Source organism: Plectropomus leopardus, chromosome 19 (genome assembly GCF_008729295.1).
Source record: "Plectropomus leopardus isolate mb chromosome 19, YSFRI_Pleo_2.0, whole genome shotgun sequence".
NCBI classification, from domain to species: Eukaryota; Metazoa; Chordata; class Actinopteri; order Perciformes; family Serranidae; genus Plectropomus; species Plectropomus leopardus.
In genome coordinates, this window is record NC_056481.1 from 7099527 (window position 1) to 7120289 (window position 20763).

A 20763-nucleotide genomic window follows, 5' to 3' on the forward strand; every position below is an offset into this window, starting at 1 on the left:
AAACGTACCTTCTCAATTTGTAGAAAAATTCTTATATTTCATTTAAGTCGTTGATACATCTATATCAAGTCTACATCGAGTCTCAAGTCATGAATACCAAGTTAAAATAAAGTCGAGTCTTTAATCAGTTTTAGTCACGCAAGTCTCAAGTCCTCAAATTTGCAACTTAAGTCTGACTCAAGTCAAGTCACGTCACTCGAGCCCACCACATCTAGCATTCAATAAATTATTTTTTCACATAAATATTACCAATTATTTTGACCTTTTTTAAAATGCAACATCAAAGATTTAAAAAGTACATAACATTATATATTAAAATAAAATTAAAAATGTATTAAATAAACTAACTTTCAATGTTTTTCTCACTTTTGGGCTTGAAATATTGATTGAAGACTATTTTTTTAAAACCAATTAGGTCTTTATGAATTAATGGATTTAATGCCTTTTCAGAATTGCTATAACCCTGGTTGTTAATGCTTATAAATGACAATTTATTGATTTGAAAGTCCTTTTTCATGCAGTGTTAATGTTATTTTGTCCAGTCCTGTGAAAGAAAAGGAAAAGGAATGTGTTATTCTGGCTTTTCTGGGTATCATTTTCTCCAGTGTGCTCAGGTTGTTGAATTATTTGCCAAAAACAACACAAGGGAACATGTGCATACTGCAACACCTCTGTGTTCCTCCTTTCATTTTTAAGTAGGAGAGGTACAGTTGGAGAGGTGTCTCTGAAAGGAGCACTGGCTTATTTATTTTTTATCTTTTTATTAAATCAATTTTAATCTTCCTTCCTTGTTTTCCATTTTTGAAAAACAATGGGAATCAATGCAATAATCCATATCTGTATGATTTTCCCATCAGAGTTTGGAGATAGCGCGTCACATTCGAGTTTATTTTCCAGACCTATTTGATTGTGACGGGCTTGTCTTTTTGCTCAGACAGATATTGTCTTGAACTTTGTCAGAGTGAAGAGATGGAATGAAAGCAGGCCTTTCCTGAGAGAATAAGTAAAAGGTTCAACAAAGGTCAGTGCTGTGAATTATTAAATCTCTTTATCTCGGGATGGTAACATGGTCCATCATTGGATAGATGAGGGCTCGTGCAACCTATTGGATGATTAATTTGCCAATTTTGATGGAAAGCGTGCAGGATGAAACCTGAATCAATTGTTTTATGTGTTTTCTCTCACTTTTGATGTCTTCAGAGACTCATTATAGGCTCTGAATTTCCCCTTTGCTCACATTCTGCTTTCACAGCCTCACTGAATATTTTACAAGGCCGGCCAATCTTCAGGTGGTACCATCGTCTTTAAATCCATTGAGTATGCATTGGTGTGTAGCTCTGGTATATCTATACATAATAAATGGAGGGAAACTGAGAATGACATGCTGTACGCTGCAGCAGCTTGAGTTAACTTACTGTAGTGCATGTGACAAAAATACAGAATTGTTTTCTTGTATCAATGTGGGTTTTGATTTTCTTTAATTGTTTTGTGTCAACTAGAGCTGCACAATATGGCTTAAAATAATATTCTTATGAAATTCTTCAAAATTCTTTTCGGCTATATCGCAATACATAATATATATCTTGATATTTTGAGATCTCCTCAAAACTAATGCAGACTGCTAAAATACGAAACTATTAAATAAACTACAGTTAGAATAAAGTTGAAGTAGCAATTGCCAATTAGTTAAGTTAAATTAAGTACTGTTGTAATAAGGTTCAATAAAATACTGTTTTAATGAAGTTAAATATAATACTGTAATAGTACAATTAAATGAAGCATTGTTATAATTTAATAAATCAAAGCGGAACCCATGGTGCTTTTAATTTGAAGCACCCGGTTTGTCTCAGGCCAGGAGTGTTGATGATTTGCAGTGAACTTGAAGCTTCTGGTCAACAGTTGGATGTTGTAAGCAGACAGTTGAACCAACATGTTCGCATCCCATGTCATCACATATTGCCGCTTTGTCACTGGACTTCCGCATCTACATGTTACCTTTTAGGTATCCTTCTGCATATACTATTTACATTCTGGGATATTGCTACCACGACGTCAACATGCAGCGCATGGTCTGATTATACTGCATGTGGTTATGTTTAGGCAACAAAAGCACATGGCAACCAATGCCCGGACGTCAACTAATGCACACGCTGGCACAGATAATTAGGATTAGGCCAAATAGGCACTTGGTAAGGTTTACAAAAAAAAAACATCACATTTAGACAGGAAGCAAACAACAGATCCCCACATGAAAGTCTTCACACCATCTATTGCCCATCTTTTTGCTCCTTTTATTATGTTGCCAAACAAACCAAAAGCTCTTCAGTTCACATATTACAAAGACTTGCAAGTCCCACTGGCTGCTCTGTGGTCACAAAACGTGACTCAATAGTCATAATCAGAGCTTTGCAGAAACAAAAACACAATCTCACCTACTCACACTACCAATGCTACTACTCATTAAGTTGGCTTTATTAACGGTAAGTTGGAAATAAACTAAAAGTTCTACAGTTCATTTATTAATAGTATTTTAAAGTTGTAGTGGTGCTCCATAGTTGCAAAATACAACTAAATAGTCACAGTCTAGACCCCTGCTTCGTGTCTGTGAGAGGCAGTGAGCCGTAGGAGAGAGTCTCATGCTGGTGGTGTAAAAAAAACATGATAATTTATACTCAGTGTTCACGATACAGTCATTTTATACACCTCACGTGGCACAAGCAGCAAGTATATTCTATATCGCCCACCCCAAGTTTCAACAGTTATTTGAAGAACAAAAGTCTGAACTACATAAAAAACTCTGGGGTTTTTTTTTTTTTTTTTTTTTTTTTTTTTACATATCCTTTATCTGTTTTTAATGCTGGTTGCCTCTTTGGCCGCAGCACAAAGTACTGTTTTCTACATTTATTCAGTGTTGCATAAAGCTTTTTCATTAATTGCTTGAATAAATTTAGTCCTTAAGGGTCTCAAGTTCCTCGTCTCTCAATCTTGTACTTCTGCAAGTCCTCACCCATCCCACTCAATAAACACAGGCACATGCACGTGCACGCAGACACACACACACACACACACACACACACACACACACACACACACACTCACTCACTATAATTACTGTAAGAGTGCTTGTTCAGGAGAAGTTCAGTCCACTCTGTCAGTGTTTACACTCTCCGAGCTGGAGCGAAAAGCCATCGAGGCTCAGAGGATTCACCATGAAGGACTAGAATGGGCGCCACCCCGGGTGCTGCTGTGGTCCAAGCGTGCCCCCGTCAGACACAAGCGCTAACACCTCTCTGTTTACTCCTGAGTTCAGTGTCTAACAGGCCATGAAATTACATTTCCACTCAGCGAGGAGAGGTCATCTCTTCAGTGCTACACCTGAAGACAGCAAGCCAATACAGAGACAACTTGTCATTTTAATTAGTGTCTACTGTCTTGTATTGAACACCTATTTTAGTGCACGCTCTTACTCACTATCTGTCCCCGACCGAGTTTTGGGAGGTAGGGCAGTGGGGACAATTGACACGCAGAGAATATTCTTTAAAAGACAAACTGACCTGCCCCATGTGCCTCTCTGTTCTGCTCTCTGACTCAGTGACCAGGTAACAATCAGGATGTGTTTCCAAACTGCAGGTAAAAAATACCATGCTCAAGATTTACTAAAAAAAACTAAAGGTCTTCACAATATTTTATCAATTTAATATATTTTTTCCAAACAGTTTTTTTCTTTGTCATGAGTACTTTCACACAAAATGTGAACATTATGCAGTGTAGAAGTTATGTAATTGTTTTTCAGAGCAAGTTCAGGCAGTGAACAATCATATTGAATCTTTACTTATTAGGATTATAGAAAACAACAACACAGAGGCAACATTGTTTGAACCAAGATAAAATGCACCGCATACTGGATCCACCTGTTCTGTTGCAATATTTCATAATAAAAGCCCTGTATACATTTGCACTGTTTAAGAGTTTACCAAGAGGAAACTCAAATTGATCTATGAGGAAAGTCAATAAAATAGCTTACAGTCTTTTAGGCTATACAGCAACCAACGCTGCTCTGAGTCATTAGTTGTCACAAATACACATAGCTGCCATTATGAGTAGTTTTCAAACTAAATATTTACAGGCAATTATTATTAGTAGAATTGAAAAATGCCTATTTAATCAATTTAGATCACATCCTTGAACATTTTGTGCACCTATCAAACAATATATGCCAAAAAAATTACAATATTTTTCATATTCTTTTTCCAAAATCCAAATATGTTTTTTTTTGTAAATCAAAAAATAAGCTAGTACAAACTAAGCTAAACCAATAATATCACGACATCCCCCAATCAATCAATCTGCAACTTTTAGCTACACAGAGATAGCAAGAAACAACATGCTACTTTGACTGTTTCTGGAAAATAGTGTTCCATTTTAATGCAAAGGATCTGATTTAAATCCATCTAGTAACTGTACACCAATAAGATATTCATGTAACTTGAAAATACGTCACAGTACAAAAGCTAAATACGCGCTACCTTCTGTTTCACTGGGACTTAAAGACTGAATTGACCCATCTTTTAAATTTTCTGTTTTTGTGAAAAGTAGAGCCCAACTCATATATCAGTCAGCTAGAAATGTCTGATATGCACAATATGATAAGCTTATTTTTAATAGAATATAATGCAGAAAATACATGCTCACAGTAATTTATAATGATCAAATTGCCGATGAAGTTTACTGTTTGAGTGCACCGGTGTCAATTTTGACGATAAAGTTGATTGTTAAACTGTAAAATATCCTATGTCAATTACATATCTTTGTCTCGAGTAACTGATAGCCATAATTGGAGGGATAATTGAATATAAATTTAATACTGGCCAATAAATTCGTATTGGATCTTTTCACTTCCCAAAAATCCCATGCTAAACCCCACAGTTCATCTTTTAACAAACGAAAATTGGCTCATTCAGAACTATTTCAACATTGACAGGTAAATAAACAGAATGTGACAAAAAATAAAAATAAAAAATATGACCTTTTTTCACTGGTTTTGACTTTTGCAATCCAGCAATCTGACCACTGAATATAGCCTATATTTTATATGATAACTGTATCCATGTATTCATGTTTTTCTATCGTCTTATCCCTTTAATCACCTCAACACCCCTTGTAGTCTCTCTCTTTTTATTTGCCTTTCTCTCAACCTCTGATATTAAAACACAAACAGCAGTAATATCAATCTAACAAGCATTAGTTAGTCAACCACTGCACGCAGCCAAAAATCTTAACCCCTCTCCTCACTGATAAAGCACACCCTAAAACCATCATAACGATAAACCAGCGAGTAATTGCTTAATAAATCAAAGCTGTCAAACCAGTCTGGCCGCGTCAAGCTCAGGCCAGGTTGCAGACCTGTAAGCCCGACCAGAAAATCCACAACCCTCATCTTTGGAATAATTTATCTGAGCTCTTACATGCTATGAATTGACAGAAACTTTGACAGCATCTCTGGCTCTACTCTGAGATGTGTTTGGCCACAATGCTTTGTCAGTGCACATACTGAAGGATGCTAACGAGAACCAGACAGGCATTTCCTGACAACAAATGTGTGTGATTGCTGTAAATATTTCTCCTAATTGGCATAATTTTTCTGCCAATTCTTATTTTCCTCAATTTAGACAGAATTTGAAGTAACAGCAGCACGCAACTCAAGAATAAACAGTTGTTTGAAGTTGATTGAGAGGGTAAAACATGCACCTCACACACTGAAGATGATCAGTGAGAGAGCGAAATGCAGATCAGTAGTCATCCCCCCGAATACATTATATAGCCTGGACTGAGTACCCTGCGTGTATTTCTACATATTCTACTATGATCTTTCAAAGACATCTGAGGCAAGTTTCTTGCTCTCGGATGCACGATGGAAACGTGTGCAGCGCGTACTCCCAGGACACCTTTCCCCTGCATATATTAGATTCATTATACATACAGTCTATACATGATAGACTTTCATATATTCCACTCATTGTGCATGTGTTTGTGCCAGATACAAATGCTGTTTCTTCATCTTTTGTGCGCTTGAAGGGGAAAACAGCTGATTTCAGCTGAAAAATCCTTCATAGGATGCTTTCTGTCGCTGATCAAATATTCATTGATCACTTTCACAATCTGTTATGTCTCTGTTCCTTTGTTGCATTCTGTTCACAGCCGAGGTGGCCTTTACTATTCTGATCAAGGCGGTGCAGACTCAAGCTGCTTTTAATATTTCCAACCACATCATTCAAACTGCCAAACACTAATGAAATACACATACTGTAATATTCAACACCTGTGCTTCAACTCCCCTGGTAGGTCTCACAATCTCCTTTCATATTCAGGTTTCGGGAAAATGGCGATATTCACCTCTGAAGATTACTGGAGGTCATTTTGAGCAGAAGCAAAAAATAAGATGGAATAAAAATAAGGAGAGGTGCCTCTTAAAAATTCATACTGTGTTTATCCCTGACGTGATTTCACCCTATCACAATGGAAGACAAGACAATGCATAGGCGATAAGATCTATTGGGTTTATTTTCATTGTCTCTGAACTCCCAGTCTCCTCTGAGGCGCTGCTCGCCCTCAGCCATGACCTTCTCCTCACTTACATCACAACTTTTCACTCCACTTGACTTCTTTCTGTTCTTACTTTCTTTTATTTTTAATTATACAGGTGCATAACTTGAAAATTCCCTTGTTGCCTGCAAGTTTGGGGAAAGAATACCGGTTGTACCCAAGGTAAGAATTAAAAAAAAAAAAAAAAAAAAAAAAGAGAAAAAAAGCTGTGCGAGATTTGAATTTAACATTAGTGTGCAGCAGCTGGTCAGATACTAAAGTTATTAATGCCGGCCATGTAAACTGGGCTTTATTATATGCTCTTGTTGTTCAATTGCAACAACAGTGAAAGCAAGGCAATTAGACAAGCTCCAAATGTGCAATCCCTTGAAATTAGCGTTATGTTTTTAAAAAGTGTACTGGTTTGAAACCTGTCAGGGGACTCTGAAATCCCTTAAGTTTCAGGAAACCACCATCCATAACTTTCTTATTAATTTTTCTAAGGAAAACCCTTCATTTAAGACTCCAAGCGACATTATAAACCAAGCATTTCGGCACTTCTGTTTTAGTGAATAATTGCTGTTAAGCCAAGTAAACCTCACCACCACTATTATAGCTCCTGTTTTAGAATCAGGGAGTAATTAACTCTCAAAAGTGTCACAGCGGCTTCTTCTGCTGCTTGTTTCTCGGATTTGCAGGCAAACAGCCCTGATTTGGTGTTTGACCTAAAACACTTGCAGCATCCCATGACGGCGCCCTCTGTCTCCCTGGTGTTGAATTCTGCTCGACCTCTTTTATTTTTGTGGCAGCAGCTTGACTGTTTGTTCGCTTGGCACTCTGCTATCTGACGCAATGTATGAATAACTGCTTTGCCATGATCAGAGCCACAGACATTACACTTAAGGAATAAATCCCTAAATTGCATGCCTTTCATACATTTTAAAACCAAAACCATTTTGTAAAATATCATCTTGTTTCAGGAAATATGTTTTCCAAAAATTAAGTGTTTTGTGATATGTTGTTGTGTGAAATATTTTTGTTTTGTAAGATGTTTTTGTGGCTTTTGAAATGTGTTTCGTGAAATGTGTTTCATGAAATGTTGTGTTTCACTAAATGTGAAATGCTAGGATTGTTAATGTTTTTAGTGTAATGTTAGTATTTTGTGAAATGTCAATATTTCCGCCTTTTCAAGACCCTAAAATCGATGACGTTTGAGCTTATTGATACTGCTGTCCTGTGGGTCCTGTGACGAAACATTACATCTCGAATTGAATACAACTGAATTGCCAGCCAACATGTATTAAACCAAGCGAAGAGGAAATCTGGTGGTCGAGGAGGGGCGGGAACACAACAGCCATGGCCAAGCTCATCAACACTGTACATTAAATTAAACCTAAATGCAGTACCCTCGACTGTATGCTGCAAAAAATCATCATCCACTCAACGCAGCAGCGGTAAGGACCCCCAAACTTTGTCCCATCAGTTAAAAATAGTAATCCAATGTTGAAATCCAAGTTAAAATCATCAGGATAAAAGCTAGTTCGCTAAATAAATGAGGTTAAGATTGATGTGTTCATGTTGGCTCAGTAAAATGACTATTAGGCAAATGCAAATAATACATCATAATGATGTGTTCAAATGTAACATAAAGAAATTTAGTTTTTGGTGAGATACCTGAATAATACAGTTGTCTGGGTGAGAAATTTGTTTTCCAGCTAAATAAAACTGATAGTGGAGATGGAATTACAACCTCTTTAATGTATCTATCTATATATCTATCATGAGCTCAAATGTCTTGTAATACATCATTAAAATTAATAATGCAAATATTTTTCAAACTAAATATTTAAATTAATTTTGTTTCGTTTTTTTTTAAGTGTCACCTCATCTCCCTTCAAAATAATAGAGAAGTATCAATAGTGGTAACAATTCTGATCTTACAGGAGTCTCAATAATAGTATCAATATCAATAAAAAGTAACAATCCCCATCCTTGTGTCCACAGTATTAATTGTGTATATCTGTATTTATCTCATATGACCCATAAACGTGCGGGCTAAAGGCCATTTAGTTTAAAGATAAATGTCTTATACCACTTTAATAGTCAGCCTTTAGCACTTGCAGTTGTCTGAGAAAGACTTGCAGTATAATCTAAGGACATGTCTTCATGCACCTGAGACTTATACTTGCCCCAAAAGTCTTCAAAACAACTCAACATTCATAAACATTCACTGAATTACTTGCAGCAATTACTGAACCAACACCTATAACCCACTTCCTCTCCCTGTGTCCTCATGCCATCACCTCAGACTGCAACCTTACACTCTTTTTCATGCAAAATAATGGTCTTTATCACATTTTCAGTTGGGTTGTCATGCATTGTGTTCTGCATTGAGTATTGAGTTATTGAGTATAACAGGCTGGAGACAAGCATTTAATTAGCAGCTGTACTTAACACCATGTCTCAGTTTCCATATTCCACCTAGGGCAGACTACTGACCATAGTTATTTTAGGGACAGCGCTCATGGCTCACAGTCAGGGGAAGGCTTGTGATTAGAAGAGATCCACATCCGCTTTCAGCATATACTTGAGACCAATCTTTGCTCCCAGTGAAGATAATAAGTGGCTCTCTTCCTTATCGCCAAAAAAATGGTCGTCTTATTAGAGTGGGAGAGGCAATTTTCCCTAATAACTCTTCTCCTATTGTTATCTTCACATAATTAATCTTCATTAGCAGAGGGACGAGACCGTGTTTAACCATGGAAGACCAGAACCAGAAGAATTTAAGATCTTCTGTCCTCGAGGCAGCGAGCCTGAGGTCAACGAGTGAACCCCGGCTTTCACTTTGTTCTAATCTCTCAGTCAAATCGTTTCAGAGAGGACACAAAATTACTTTCCAAATGAAAAATGGAAAAACTTTCAGGTTAATTTACGAATACAATTCCATTTTCAGCGTGACTTTTCCCTTAAAATTTCACCCAAATTGAAAGAGAACTCGGTGAATGTCAATTATTTGATTCAAGCAAAACAGTGCAGACTGAAAAGTTTGAGAATGAGTAATGAAGGTTCAGCAAAGAGCAAGTTATAATCCCTTTCTGAATTCTAAAACCACAGACCAGCAATTATCAGGACTCCTTTTCTATTATATATAATATTTTTCACAGCAGTAATTCCCAGTCAGGGGTGCCTGAGCCCCGGGTGGTACGTCTGAAGCTACTTTGGTGTGAATGGAAAAGATAGTGGAGCTCAATTTTTCAAAAAATAAAAATTATAATTTGAACTGTTTTTACATCTAACCATACATTAAGTCAGTTGTAACTAGTGTTGGGTAACATTATCTTTAAAAGAAAATGGTTTAATTACAAGAGTTCTGTCATTAAAAAAAACTTGTAACAGTGTTAACCACTGAGCTCATTGCTATCTTTGTGAGAGAGACCAAAATTTAGAGGAATTCAAGGTTTGGACTGAACTATTTGGCTCTTTTTGGGGCAAAAAAAAAAACAAATTTCTACCTGCCCACAGCTCCAGGACTTTAAAACAAATCTTTATTGACAATTATTATTAACAAGACCAGTCCTCATGGGCCAACAGACTGTTTTATGTTCCTATTTTACATGTACATCATGAGCTTTAAAGTCATGGCTTGACAATCTGAGTGTACTGTGTGATGACATTAAAAAAATCATGAGCTTTGGTTTTACACTGCAGCCAAATTACTTGTAAAATGGGAGTTGGGACTTGAATCCAAAGTAATACTTTTTAAATTTAAGACAAAGTCCTAAAATAAAAACAATCCCCATTCATATACATGTTTAGCACCACTGCAGCTCTTATCTGCATATATTATAACAGGCTTCAAAACGAACATTACAAGACCATTCAGGTCCACTGCGCATGCACGAGCAAGTTTAAACAGGAAGCACTGCTCAGGTGATCACCTCGTTTGAAGACAGATCTACAGATGGCGAGCAGCAATGGCTACAAGCAAGACAACAACAATAATAATGGTAATAATAATAATAATAATAATAATAATAATAATCTCTCTTTGTATAGCATCCTCCATACATAAAATCAGCTCAAGGTACTTTATATTTTATTATACAGCACGTGGATATCATAACTGGAAATAAGTTGCAGGCAGACCAAGGGGGAAAATAAATAAAATAAAAATAAACATAATAGAGCAAGGTCAGCAACGCCTGTTCATGTCGAAATAACACAGGGTAATCGAGGCACATAGATACACACAGGCTGAAATAGCGCGTTTTCTCCTGGAAAATGGTCACATGACTTAGGCGTGACCAGTCAGAGAAAGACACATCATGGCTTATAACGCCCAATCAGAAAGCCAACAGGTGTGGCCATGTCAGCGTTTCCAAACCCCTTAATTTCTGCCCATCCATGGAGAAAATGAAGCACCACAGTTTTTAATATAAAATGCATTGCCAAACCGCTCTGTTTTAGAGCCACTAAAACGCTGCATCAGTCAGTATGCCAGGCTGAAACAAAGCAAAACTCATGTATCTTAAATTTAAAAACAGAGTAATGTGGATGTAGCCTGAACAACATTGAACAGTTTCTGATCAGCTTTATTTTTTACAACAAAAGATATCTGACTAATCTGAGTTACCCCGAACACACATCCGAACATCATGTGTTGGGAGTGTGTTGCAAGCCAAAAGTTGAAACCATGTGTAATATAGATCAAACATGTAAAATATAATATAAATGTTGCTAAAGTTGGTAAAAGTAATCAGATAGAACTGTTTGATAGAAATGGCAGTGTAGATAAAGGGGTTCATCTGACAGGGCCGTGGGGGTCCATCAGACAAAAAAAAAGAGCACTGCTGATTCAGAGAAAATAATACAACAGAAACTTTTGGACTTAAGCAAACACATCAAAACGCCAATGAAACACCATTCTCCTGCTGCGATTCCCATCCCCGTTTGCTTCACACACATTGTTTTCCGTGCCTTCATTTTGACATTTCGGCTGCAGTGCATGTGCAATGATTCACCTCAGCTGTAGACAAGCGTGATGCCAGGTGTTTACTCCAGCCTGCAATCAGCTGTCTAGTTTGACACTGAGTCTCCATGATCTTGTCAACGGGCGCACATATTGCACGCTACATCACACACACACGCATGCACAAACCCCAGACACATGTGCACACACATCATGCAGAGACAGAGCCTACATGGATTGTTAAGCTTTCGGCTTGCATCAGTGGGATAGATCTGTTCGCCATCGAGCCTCGTCATTGCTGTCATCTTAATTTTGGGCTCGGCACATCCCCAAATCGCCCCCCCTCTGCAACCGCACACAACCGCCAATAGCTTCCTCTGCACCGTCTTCATCAGAGTGGAAAATGGATGGGACACCGACCACAGACTGTTCCATTTCTACATGCCTCCCTCTCCCAATCAACACAGCAAACTTCTTATGACTCCCTGGAAAAAAAGAAAAAAAAAGACAGCTTTATCTCACTTTTGCAAATGCTAGCCCCTCATTTCATCAAGCTCTCCCCTGTGAAATATATCCCTCCTACTCAAGCCAAAGCCCACAGGGGCCAAAAGCCACTGAAGCCTCTTATTGAAATTGCCATCTTATCAGACAAAATATCGCCAAGACATCGCTTCACAAATAGAGCTGTAATAAGTCTCGGTCAAGTGAGGTGCCTTTTTGTATCACCCCCCTTAGCGTACAATGACGCACTTTTTATATTACTCAGATGTTTGGGAGATAAAATGGCATCGCAGTGGTGGCCGACTCTCTGGGTCGCTGCAGGGAACAGCTGTCAGAAACACAAACACACACACACACACACACACACACACACACACACACACACACACTGCTACTACAGTCTGTCATAAATTAGGCCATTATACAGTATATAGGATTGTTTTTTTTATTCTCTGTGGTTGAATAGGGCAGGGCAGATACAAGAACAGAATGGGAAATTAGTCTCGATGGAAAATTAGTGTCCACACAAAGTGGAAAACAAGTCCTGTCAAAAAATGTATCTGATTTCAAAGAAAGCTGAAGGAGGGAGGCTTGATGTTACTCTTTTTTTAAGCCTTTGAACTCTGTAAAAATGGTTCACCAGTACCAACATTTTTATTTTTGCTTGCTGTGAGGTCATTTCTTGGAGTATATTCAGGCACTTTATATCCCTAAAATCAGTATGATCTAAGCTAAGTGGTTATGTTATTCAATAAACCGTAATAAATGATTTAAGTATTGAAAATGTGTAAATAATAATGATATACAAAAAAAGACGGATTTTTTAGCATATTTTACAAAATTAAAAAAAATTAAATGTAGAAACATAAACAAAACACCTCTTGGGAATTACTCCGTTTTTGAGACAAGCTCATTTTTATCATTAGGGTGAAAAGATGTTGTGATAGATGCATCATTCATTCCTCAGGTGCCACTCGACGCTACCGTGGGTTTTTGCACTGCGGGTACCGTAGCATACTGACATCATTACGAGCCTACAATGTGATAAAACAGACGACGAAACCTCAGCTTTCTACAGCAACATGAATTATTGCTCTAGCTCAGTGATACTCAATGTAAGGCCTACAGGCCATATCTGGCCCCTAATTGGGTGCTGGGTGGCCCCCACAACCATTTTTTATTTCAGAATGAAAATAAAGTGATTCATACTGGGAATTGGTTTTATACTTTGTACTACACTAGTGCCAGTGGAAACCACCTAAAATGTGGGAAACAACCGAAAATCCTAGAAATGTTTTAAAATCCTGAAAACTTACTAAAATCTTAGAAACGTCCTACAATGCAAGAAACGTCAGAAAATCCTAGAAAATTACTACAATCCTAGGTTTGTCTTTAAAAATCCTACAAATGTCCTTTAATCCAAGCGATGTCCTAAAATCCTAGAAACATGTATGGGGCTGCTGCAACTGGCCCCTGGCCTTCTGTCATCTTGCAAAAGTGGCTCCCAAGCAATGCAAGTTGAGTATCTCTGTTCTAGCCATTATGGTTTTATATAAGGTCAACTTATACATAATTATGCAAACAATGATCTCTCATGGCCATCCGTGGGGAAATTCCGGTGGAAATGTTGCTTTAATTATGGCGAAATCCTACATTTTCACCACATGTGACTTTAAAGACCCAAGCCTCAACGTTCTGTTGTAAAAAGAATGGACGCTCTAACTATTATTGTTCTTATTTTAGGGCGATATACATATACAGGATTATGGAAACAGTGATCTCCCGAGGCCATTACAAGGAATACTGGCAAATTAATGCAAAATTACAGAACACCTCATTTGCATGGCTCATAAGGTAAGGAAGCATGAGATCATGATCATGATCATGATACGATGACATGGAGGAAAGAATCCTTCCTGCTGCATTCAGAATGAATGCTGAAGTTATTATGGTTCTTATTTTAGATCTATTTATACATTTATATAGTCTTTATTGAATTCCAGTCACTTCTTGAAAAGATATTCTTGACAACGGTGCCAATCAATATCTAAACACATACTTTATGTACTTTGAATCAGCTGCATTAAGATTTTTGCCTCTCCCTTATCTATCATTCTGTCTCTCACCGACACACTCGCAGTTCAACCCCTTAATGCTCTCAGATTCGGGATATGCTCTAATCTCAAACCACTATCTTCAAAAGGCCATATGCCATGCCTCTCTTTTGGGGGCTGCCTAAGATTGCCTCCTGGTAAGCACTTTCTGGGGAGCTCTGCGGGGATTGCTCTGTTTGATCTATGCTACCTGGACTACAATGGAGCTGCAGAGGAGGATCCCCTCTCTCTGATCTCTTCAACGCGCCGCCAGCACACTCCGTCTCCCTGTGGGCCGGGCTGGTGCCTTCTGAGAAATACAACCTATTTCATAGCCGCTCTATTTCAGCTATTTCAATTCCAATAGTTCACTGTCTCTAATCCAATTGGAGCTTTGAGATATCTGTGGCCCCGGCTAAAGCCAAGCAGTGGTTCTCCAGGGGTCAGTTCACTGACGATAAGAAAACCACCCTCATGATGAAATACTGGTTCATGCTTACCTTTCTGCGGCAAATCTAGAAGCTTTATTTTAATGAATCCGTGGTGAAAAGTGAAGCACATAGGACTTTTTGGAGCCAGCTTTGCTTACTAAAAGCAATCACAGCTGAAAATGAGATGATATCAAAGGCCTCAGCCTGAAAAAGGCATATGAGAACTACAGACGGGCGACAACTTAAAGGAAAAAAACACACAAGGTGTCTGAGGTGTTGGATACATCACGCATCATATGCCACCCTAATAGCTTAAAATGCACCTTGGCATTGGTGCACCCAGTAGCTCAGTTGGTAGAGCGGGCGCCCCATGTACATGTCTACACCGCAGCAGCTGCGGGTTTGATTCCGGCCTTGGCCCTTTGCTGCATGTCATCCCCTCTCTCCCCCTTTGACAGTTCACGTTTTTTTTAAATATAATTTTCTAGTAAAACCCCCTTTTAAAAAAAAAAACTAATTTTCAGGTCATTTATTGTCACTCTGGTTTTTTTTTTTTTTTTTTTTGGTTTGGTTTTTAACCAATTTCTCGCAATTTGAGAAATTTCTTGCCAAGTTGATCACTGCCTTTTCCCACCTGTTTTTGAAATTCACTCAGGGCTCAAAGTGTTAAACGAGTAGCACACTCCTGAACACTGTGCACACAATCTTCCATTTCCTTGCAGTGCTTAGTTAAACACTTGTTATTAGTGTTATTAACTGCAGTGTTCGCCTTGTTAAAAATGAGCTGTTGCATTCCTTCCCCTCTGGGAGTACCTGGGACTTGGATTTAGGATCAGCTCCTGAGCAGTTCAAAAATTAAGTTCAGGAAAGAAGAATTGCAACAAAGTCATAGGCTACGAAAACAGCTACATGTTAAGTTATGGGTCGTTAAGTTCCACTAGTAAAGTCCTGGCAACCCTGATCCTAAATCATCCCCAGTTACATTAAAAACTGACATTCCTATGTTGTTTTTCAATCATTTACACTATAGCTCAAGAATGTATTTTCAACATTTAAAAGATTTATATTGAAGACACACTGAATAGAATCAGTTAATACAAGTGTCATTCTGCAAAACCTCAAAAATATTACAAACCACAAATAACTCTTTGCCTTGACTTCCAAACTGAGAGGGCAGCACAAGCACAATTCCTTAAATCCTTGAGATACTCAGAAACAAATTGCGCCAATAAAGTGCAGATTGCATTTAGTGTGACATATGTGAGTTTTAGGGTAGCTTTTAACACCACACTGCAGTGTCTCTTGATTGCTAGTGACACTCCTGAAACCTCTGCTTTCACTGTGGGTCAGTGACATTTGCAATGAATCATAAAGAGTCAAAGCTGGAAAACCAATATAGAGCCCAAGGTTTTAGGCTAATAGGAACTTATGTACACAATCACAGTCAGCCTTCCAGAGCAAAAACTGTGTTTTTTTTGTGCTGTTGTTTTTATCTGACTCAAAGTCTCTTACTGGCTTGATACATGAATGTATTACAACTTTTCCTTTTTGGGAAAACGAGGAATATTTCAAAATGAGCTCTAAAATATGAAAAAATATGGGTGTTTGGGGTTTCTGAAGGTGTCAAATGTGATAGATACTGGAAAACAGTAAGAGCCTGTTTATACCTAGAAGGAGTCTAGCTCTGTGTTTGCATTTAGTCATTGCCTGTTTTTATTTTATTTTTATTTACCTTTTATTTTACCACGCTGGTCCCACTGCGATTAAGAATCTCTTTTTATAGAAAAACCTGGCCAAGACAGTCAGCAGTGGAAACACAAAGGGAGACAAAATACAATTCACAGGCACTAAAATTTGCTGTACAAGAAAACTACCTATGAGGCACGAGAGAACAGTTTTAAAGCATTGACGCACTATCACCAAAACAACAACCACATCCTGCACCGATGATGTAGTCGTCATTGGGGACACATCAGAAGACATGTGATGAAATGCCCCTGACATCACCTTAGCAAGTCGTTTGAGTTTTTGGATCACAATGCATCTTGGTAGCTGTTTAGCAATGTGTTAAGCGCTGTCCACTTGTGATTTGAAATGTAAACAGGGTTTAACTCCTATTCAGTGACACCTTCTGGGTTTTTGGTCTAACTGGCAGCAACTACATGCAAGCAACAGCCTCATATCCAATCAATAAAAGGACAATAGAGAAACACTGTTGTTTTGATGATTTTACACTGCTGCCAAATGAAGAATCATCAAGAAAAGATAAAAAGAACCAACAAACATCTTACAAAATTAGAGCATTTAAAGTAGGGATACAGCAGATACTGCATTAACTTCTGTAATTAAAAACAAACAAACATAGAAACACTGAACTAATAACAGAGAATGAAAAAAAACAAAGTACTTAAATACAACAAAACAATCTGAATGGATCAGCAGATGCAATGACCCGATAATCGTTTACATGCACTGATACGCTGAGTCACATAATTGACACGTAATCGATTAAAACATCCTACGCAGCATATTGAATTTATATTTTTATATTCTTTGGGAGCAGTATTGGAATATATATACTGTTCGCTATTCACTGCACCACACTCTCGGAGTGCAGAACGTACTCTGGGCACAGAGTGAGCAACAGAGCACCAGACACAGTGATGGTGACATTCAGCTGTTCATGACGCTGGATCTAAAGGTGCTTTCTCTCATTTCTGCAGCAGCTGCAACACTCATGCATTGATCTGATCGGCTCTGACCAGATGGAGCAAAGCTATACGTTTCAACAACTGAGCCCCTCATCAACCTAAAATCAATTTATACCTTTACACTGACCAATAATTAAGTGCCAGTGAGTCTAAATGAAGCAGTTAGAATCAATGATCGAACAACTGCCTACCTCAATAAATCATTCCTTTTTTAGACAATTGTTCCACATTTGAGCACGATACTAATCCACCTTTGGACTATAAAACCCATAAGTCTAAAATCTAATCACAACAAACTAATGGCATGTGTATATATGCACTCAGTGCCAAAGGTTTAGGCCCCCACAACTTGTAATACCAAGCAATACATAGCCAAAGTGTACCAGCTCTCCTTCAGCAGGGGCTGCTGCCATAAAATAATCTTTCCTTACAGGACAAACTAGTAAATGAACTTCAAGGACAAACCTGCAGTGCCAGGCCTGTGTTAATATTAAGGTTGCATTAGTGTGCATGTAAGGGTACAAATATTCTGTCTTGGTGAGCAATCTATGATGTGACGTCTTAGCCTGTGTAATAAATACGGTTTCAAACAGGTTATACGGTCATACAGAGTAGTTAACTTGATGGTCAGTGTAATAATAAGGCTGTCTGTTCTGTCTCTTTTTTATACATAGCCGCTCAGTTGCAAATGCCCTTTCTGCATAACAATTAAAATTCAATTACCTGCAGATGCGGAGAAATGACTTTCCTTCTGTAACATACGTTTTGCACATCTATTTCCCCTTTGTCGCTCCTAATGCAATTACAGAAAAGCGTTAATGGGAGTGAAGATTGGAAATGGAGCAGTTTAGGGGGGGCAGTGGAGGGATGAGAAGACAAGAGTCAGAAAACTGATAATTGATATTGATGTCTGCAGTTAAATGATAATGCCACAAGCTCCTCTCGGTGCCTGAGGAAGAGACCTGCCGCTGATGTGACACCATCATGGAATTTAAATTATCTGGGCAAAATTTCTTTCCCCCAGCTTGTTTTGTAATAGTTTTGACATTCATGAATTTGTTTAGGGGGAATTTACAAGCAAAGTGCTTATTTTAAAATTTCAGACCAAGTTTCCAAAGGGCTCTTCAATAAATCACTTGACAACACAGAAGAGCAATCGAGACTGAAATAATGAAAAAGAGAAAAGGGTGCTTGTTTGAATATATTATTCCACAAAAAAGATCTGTGATCTTTTGTAAACAAAGGGAAGAAAAATTGCACAGGTGTCAGGCACATCCTTGAGTTTGACTTCTTTCACATACATGTTGCACGCTGGAAAATAAAAGCCACCATTAACATTTCCAAAACGTCTAATGGGGGAACAAATTTGAGTGGTGAGACAATCTAACAGGTTGTAAACAAGCAAACAGCTTAGCCAGATTACGCAAACAACTTTTTGGAGTTGAAATGAAAAAACAAAATGTTGTAATCATTTCCTTTTGCACGGGAAAACTGTGTGCAAACAAGAAGTACAAGTACAGTAAGTACTCAGAGGTGAACCAAGAAGTCACTGGGTAAACTGTGATGATGTTTGACGTGCAACCAGATGACCGCTCGTGCGTCACCCATCATTATATTGATGTTGCCTCGCTTCTGGTTCTGATGAGTAAACCGTTATCCTAACAGCTAGAAATGATGGCCAAAAACACAAAAATTGGGCCCAATTTGTAACAGGTAACAGACCAGGATATATCTTTAAGAGCCAGAGCCATCTTCACACTGAGCCAATGGAAAAATTTAATTTTCTTCCACTTTAATTTTTTTAATCAATACAATACTTTTTTATTAAAGTATAGTAGTGTAGCAGTAGCTACTTTATTTAACATTATTGCAGTTCATTCAATAGTTTTGTATTTTAGTAGTTAACATTAGTTTAAAGGACATTTAAAAATGTCAGTGTGTATATGAAGACTTAACACTATGAATGGGGGTTAAGTGCTCTAACATCCTCATAAAAAGACCCCGCCATCTGATACACAGTACAAAGCAAATACATGTCTTGTACATGATGTTTAAATGTGTATATATTGACTTATTGAAGTGGTCCTGGATCCCAGGGCAGTGAAGCATGAAGCTTTATGTTACGAGATTACAACGAGAACTGGGCCCCCATATCTCTGCTCGAGCCTAGAGGGGCTCAATGGTTATCTGGCCTTTTCTCATTAACTGAGAGATGAAAGTGGGAACTCGTCTTCGGTCATGCGTCCCTTAGAGAAAACCTGGACTGGGACATTAATAAAGGGCCTCGAGTCTGAAGGGAATCACTCTGGTCCTATCTCTCACAGCCGAAAAGGAGTCATTTCTCAGAGCGCTCTTCACATAAGCCTCAGCTTCCACTTCTGTCTTCCCCCATTTCCACGAAACCACGTCTCACACCGACCCCTAACTCATACGAGAGCACTGACTCAATAAAACAGAGAGGGGTTAAATCTCTCAAAGCCCTTGAGACTGTTATAATGTGATACATTTTAACACTGAGGCAGTTCTGGCTGGCTGCTTTGTGTTTAACATTATAATATCACATGTGTACAATTGTCCAAAGGCAACAGAGAGACTTCTAATAAAGAGAAAACCGTGACCGTGGAAAGGGTAGATATGCATCATGTGACCAGAATATGTCCCCGTTATTAAAATGAGAATTTACGTCTTAAAATAGGTCATAATTTAGTTCAAAGATAAAAAGAGTAGGAATCAATAGCTGGAAAACATGCAGGCAATGTTGGAATGAACACCACTGGACGACTAATTAGGTTTTAATACATACTTTCCCTTCATGATACAATGTCTTTACCTTAAACTTGGTCTTATTCTCTTAATTGTGTCCATTATGACAATGGGTTTTTTTGTACTCTCCATCTCTGTCAAACAACATAATAAACTCTACAGAGACCTGCAGCCTCACACATGTAAACAAACCTGTGTGCATGGATGAAAGGGCAGCTAGTTCGGCTAGCCTTCAAATTTTCCTGGAAATATATCCCTATAGCAAAGTTTTAAATTATCTATTCATTTAAGTATGTCATTAAAGTCTCCCTACGGACCCACTTTAATGTATACTAATACTTTTATTTAGGACAGCTTTCCCATATAATAGTTTTTAAAAAACAACTATGAAAAGGGGCTGGAGGCAGATTTACTCTCTCATTGAGAAATTCTGGATCTGGATAACTTTGGCCGCGTTAATGCGTATGGCATACATTTTGGCAAGATTTTGAATTTTTGTTTAATCTTGGAATTTCCAGCTCAGCTCCTACAATAAGTCTAAAATATGCTGTGTAAACAAAATTGTTATATTCATACTGTTGATTGAAAAAATAAATGTGCCAATGAACCCCATTTCAACTGCAATTTTTGATCCCACAGCCATCAAAACATTCATCATTCCTGGGCTTTTGCCTTGGAATTTGTAATTGTTTTCCATTTTCCACTAATGACGT